The sequence below is a fragment of the Crocodylus siamensis genome, chromosome 4 (genome assembly GCF_052110815.1).
Source record: "Crocodylus siamensis isolate JL-2025a chromosome 4, ASM5211081v1, whole genome shotgun sequence".
NCBI classification, from domain to species: domain Eukaryota; kingdom Metazoa; phylum Chordata; order Crocodylia; family Crocodylidae; genus Crocodylus; species Crocodylus siamensis.
Window position 1 is genome coordinate 241,082,285 of NC_143398.1, and position 6,000 is coordinate 241,088,284.

The window sequence follows — 6,000 nt, forward strand, 5'->3', positions numbered from 1 at the left end:
GAGGATTGTTCGAATGGGCGCCTGCAAGGGTTAGTACTGGGTCCAACACTACCCAGCACTGCTATCCATGATCTGAAAGTAAATGCCAAATCATTCCTAATAAAATGTACGGACAACACAGACCACAGAATGGTAAATAGGAATGAACACAGGTCAGCCATGCGGCTGGAGGCCAGGTCCCTTCAAACAAAATGTGTTAATGCAACCAAATGTAAAAGTTCTCCACTGGGAACAAGGGATGAAGGCTACTCCTACAAAATGGGGAATGGCATCTTGGAAGGCTGGCAAGTAATGATGGGTTTATTAATAAACCTACCCCCAAGCTCTTTGGACATCATTTTCTGCATCCCTCAAAGAGAAGAACAATTTTCTAGCAAAGGGGAGTCTAGCTCCTCAGCTGGTATCGGCGTAGTTAGGGACACCGGCCAAGCTTATACATAGTCTGAAATGAGCTTTCAGGCACTTTGATGCAAAGAGTCATAAAATGCAAGGTTCAGTAGTCCACAATAGTGACAGTGAGTCACAGCCCAGTTCCTGCTAAGAGAAAAGTTTAACGCTGGGAAAGACTCGAGGATACAGGAAAAAGAAAATGCAGACAAGAAACACACAGACTGGACGCCGTTATATCCTATGCAAATACATTTAAACTTTGGTTCTTCCAGAAAACAAATACAAATGCCATTTGACCATCGTAGCTCTATGATATTGCTACTGATCTTGCTTCCCATGAGGAAAAGCTCAAGGAAGTTGGGCCAGCTTTATCTTAGGAAGCAAAATCAGCGTACCAATATTTACTAAAAAAAGGCAAGCGAAAAGTAAAATTGTGATTACAATACAACCAGACACATGTCAAACTTTAGAGTTAAGCAGCTGATGAGAGCACATGTAGGAATGCACGTATTCTTTGCAGAGACATTAGCCTTTCAATGAAGGCATTTAGGTTGCATTAAAAGTTTTGAAACAGCAAACGTGGAACCGCAGAAGTCCTGCGCTAATGGACCATAACGGTTCAGCATATGGAGAGAGAGTGGACATCTTCTCCAGCCCCAATTGACCGGCGAAACCTCACCATGTTCCACAAGTATTTATTCTGCAACGTATATTCAGTGCGCCTACAATGTTGTCTGCTGCCTGGTGCCAACTGCTGTGATATTTTTTGTCATGCAGATTGGAACAAAGCACCGAGCCATTGAGTCTAGTCCTGCATGCTCAGTGACCATCATTTACCCCATAAATCCCCAAAATCACCACTTCAAACTACCTGAGTCACTACAAATGCCTGATGACATGCTATACAAAAAAGTAAGGGAGAGAAGGACCCCCCTGGAAGGAAGAATGCCACGCCCGGGCTGCAGGAGGAGGCAAGCCCACCTGTAGTCTTTGCCATACTGACATAGAGGAAGAAACCCCTTCCTGATCCTAAATACGACATGACCCTGAGCAGAAAAGCAAGACCCTCTGGTGAGGAACATTTGAATTTTCAATGTATTCAGATTTTCTTCTCCCACCCCCTTGGAGTATATCCTTGGTGGCGGGAGGATAGACATATATGTCACATATATTTTAGGGTATCATATAAATGACCCAGGAGGTAGATCTAACTCCACCTCTTGGTGCCTAAACGTGAGCCTATTCTGCCTTGCTCAGCTCCCTGAAACACTGCTAATATCAAAAGGGAAGGAGATCCTCCTCCTCCTCGAAGCCCGTTGTGACTTAGCCTCACTGCTCAGACAATAAGGTGTTACACAGGTAGGCACACTAATGTTTCTCAGGTATCCAGGTTGTAGCCGTATTGGTCCAGAGGAAACGGCAACAGGACTCGTAGCAGAAATAATCTCTTTTATTAGACCAACAAGACTTTTGCAAAAAAAAAAAAAAATCTTTAATTTAATTCTTTTATCCTTTAATGTTTTTCAGGCGTTTGAGCAGGGTGGAATAGGCTCACACGTAGATGCCTAATAATAGGTGGGATAGGATCTATCCCCAAATGCCCAGAAGATGGGAAAAAACTCTAATTATAACTCTAGGCCTGATGTAAACCAGTGATGACCTTACAGCCAGGAAGAACCTTTATGTGCTTTCGCCCTCGGCCATCACGATGCCCCTGCCCTCCCATAAGTCCTGCATTTATCCTCCTATAAATCCATGTCCACTTCCCACACTATAGGCTCCTCTGAAGGCTCTGCTGTAATACAGAAGAATTAGCAGTGTCTCTCTTTTACTTTGCATCAGCTATGGTAAAATATGTTATATTTTACACACACACACCCCCCACCCACCCACCAGACCACCTTACAGACAGTAATGAATGTATCCTCTCACAATCTCCTATGGCAGGAAAGAATTATCCTCATTTTACTGAAGAGATTCACAAATGTTAAGGGCATACCTACAATGCATCCTGGCAGCTGCTGCAGGGCATGGTCCTAAGCACCTACCCAGTGCCCACTTGTACACCCCAAACCTAGGCTTGCCATGGTGAGACTGCTTCTAGCACTGCTCGTCTTCCATTGTGCTCTCAAGAGACCCCAAGGGATGCCTCCACCACCACATTTCCAGGTTTGGCACGTGCAAGGTACACCCAGCGGCATACAGCCCAGCAGTGGTGGGGAAGCAGGGTAGACATGCCCAATGGTTACATGGGAAGCAGAGTCAGCCACTGAACCCAGAGCCGCTGAGTGCCGGTCCCATAAACCCAGCCTTAGCTTCATGTTTTCTTGTCTGTGTGTCGTTGGCCAAATGGCGCAGAGTATTGCAGCTGTGCAAATGAAAGCGCTGGGTTTGGCTCGCCGTTGCTGGGGTCATCGGTTTATTCAGTTTGAAAGTACTGGGATTGTTTCCCATGAAAACATTCATGAGACTCCGGGGATTTGGGAGTCGTGATGAGTTACTTTTTTAGATCATTCATGAAACCATGTGCATTATTCCTTTGCTCTTTCTGCTTAAAAATGTTTCCATCATTCAGACAGGAAGCCCCAGTACATCTGACAATACAACCACACACAGAGATACCAGCTAGTCAAAGTGAAGGGCTCATGAGTAATCCAGAGGTTGACGTTTGCTTGCAAGCTCTTTGGCAAATATTTAAACGTTGCAGAAACGGGTTTGATTATAAGGGATTTGAAAATCGTTTGACCCCAGTACTCTTTCCTGCCATGGCAGGGCGTCGGACTTGATGATCTGCTCAGGTCCCTTCTGACCCGACCAACTATGAAACTATGAAAATGGGGGGAAAAAAGAGTTAGAATTTTCCCCAAATCATTTGAGCCTTTCTGGTAGCAAGGCTTGTTTTTCCATGACTTGCCCTGGGACAGAAGTACACAATTTGCTACGCTGTATTCAATATGCTCAGGAAAAGGCACTGTTTGTGCCTTCCTCTGCATTCTTCAGCATGAGCACACGTTCAGTCTGGTTTGTTATCTAGACCAAGCAGCTGAATCATGACCATCGATCTGCTTTTATACCCTGGACTGTTATATTAGATAAGATAGAGCCTATGTCCTGATGACTTGTGATCTCACACTTCATCAACACGTCTCCCTAAAAGCAGCACATCTCTGATCAGCTTAAGCCCTCTGGCCTTGCAAAAACTCAATAGTTTAAGGTAGACAAGGTTCTTTGGGTGAATCCGATATCTTCTATTAGACCAACTTTAATAGTTGGAGAACAATTTTTAAGCAAGCTTTCGGTAGCATTTGTAACTTTAGATCATGAGGATTACCAGGTCTGGTATCCATGTATAAGCAATGTCCGATGTGTGTGCAGTCCAAGAGCTGTAACATGGAAGATATCTGCCTATGTCCTGAGACCAACACGGCTACAACCTACACCCCTGTTAGCAAAAAAGATGCATTTCCTGGGCAAATGAAAGCTTAAAAGGAAATTGTTCACCGTGGCTCGAATTCAATCCGCCAGAGACCACCCCACAATTTTTAGTCAGCATTCAGGTTTTTATGCAATTGCTATGGCTTCCTGCACAAACCGTGAATGAAAAACTTCTGCTGGTAATGACCTAAGTACACACAGATATGCAGAAGACAAAAATACATTTCCAACAGAGATGAACACCCCAAATCTGAAAAATCTCAGGAATTTGGCACAGCTATTAAACAGCTGATCTGATTGTTCCTATTGACATTTAGACAGAAGAAACCCAAAAACACTTTTTATCTAGGTTCGCCTTCCTCCCCACATTTTAGCGCAATACACGGGTTGTATAACACTCAAAACACTGAGTGTTGTCTCACGAGCGGCTCCTGCTAGCATCCTCTCTTTCAGCATGCCATGATGTCTGCAAACAAGAAACCAGGCACCGGAGGAGTCTTAGAGTGCCCCGCTGCCCGGGATGCTGAGGTTTGTTTTAAGCAATCAGGACTCATAGTAGAGGTGATACCTTTTTTTTTTTTTTTTTTTGCAAAAAACAAGGATTTAATTGCAAGCTTTCGGGCACAAACACCCTTCATCAGGCATCGAAGAAAACATTGTAAATGTTCGCCTGAGTAGAAATGAAAGTTCATATTTCATAGGGTTTCACAGAGGAGTCAATAGATGGAAACTCCTCTGGGTGGGCATTGCTTAGCTGGCAAGGTGTCTCTGAGGTTTGTTTTAGGCAGACAAGGTTCTTTAAGTAAAATCTGAAAGCCTGCAAAGAACAATTTTTCCAACTCTTCAGCTGGCCTAATAAAAGAGACCGCATTTACCCAAAGAACCTCGTCTGCCTGCGTCCTTAGACCTACACAGCTACAACCAACACCCCCAAAGTTTGCTTTACGCATTTCTGCAGCCAACACCTGATCAACACCAACCCATATCAGCTGCCAGGACATCTAAGGATCTGTCGGTGGTCCAGCCAGTAGGAGCCGTGCTAAACTTGTATCACCAAAAGTCTCTTCTGTATGCAAGACAAGGGGCTTATTCAACAATACCTAAGGTGCCAAGGCACTGTGATGAGAGATGAATTCAGCAGAGTGACGTATATGGCACCTGCCCATTATGCATCTCAAAATACTCTGCAAATATAATCTTTCACAACCTCCCTGGGAGGCAGGGACCACATTTTACTGCTTGTAGTAATATATTTTGCTGGCTTCTTTAACACCTTAGGAAGTTGTTTAGGGGGGAACAACGTAGGAATCGGTTGTCTGCTGGGATTTTTGTCTCTGGAAAGCGAAAATCCTACAACAAAACCCAATTTCCTGTTATCTTTGCCCCCGGAGAGTTTTCCAAAGCATGAGAGAAAAAAAGCATAATCCCGAATTTAGACTTTAATTGCATTTGTCTGAATAGCCCTGCTTTCAACTTTGAGGTCCCATACGGGCCAAGTACACTGTAGCACCTGCCTGACTTGACCCATGGGGAAAGTGAAGCATAGAGCAGATATTTCATGGGCTTCAAATGCAACAAAGGATCAGGAGCAGAGGCTGGCACCAAACCCAGTCCCACCACCTCTCCGCAATGTGCCCGCAACACTGACTGCAAAGCATCCTTCCTTTCCTCATCTCCTACACCATCCTTGGGGCCTGGAAAACTCTTCCAAATCTAGTCCCCAAATGGTCTCTCATCTCATCCCAGACACTGCCAGGTGCACAGGTAGTATAAACTGGCTTTGCTCCAGCCACATGGATTGAGCTGCAGTCAGTCACACCAAGGAGGATCGCTCCAGGTTTTCACAAACACAAGAACCGCCAAGACAAAGGACCATTTTTAACTCAGTAACCAGGTCTCCGTAACCTGTAGTCCTCCACCTTTCTGTTGTGTTGTATATGCGCATTTAGCACATTTATCATTTAGACCAGTGGTTCCCAATGTGTGGTACGGGTACCACCAGTGGCAGGCATAAAATGTACGTGTTAACAGATTTATTATAATTACTTCATATGACAAAATTTTGCTGGTGTTACTTAAGGTTGCATGGTGGCACTCCATCTGTCAGAGTTTGGGAACCGCTGATTTAGACTATCAGCAGTTTGGGACAAGGCCTCTCCGAGCGCTTTCCCATGA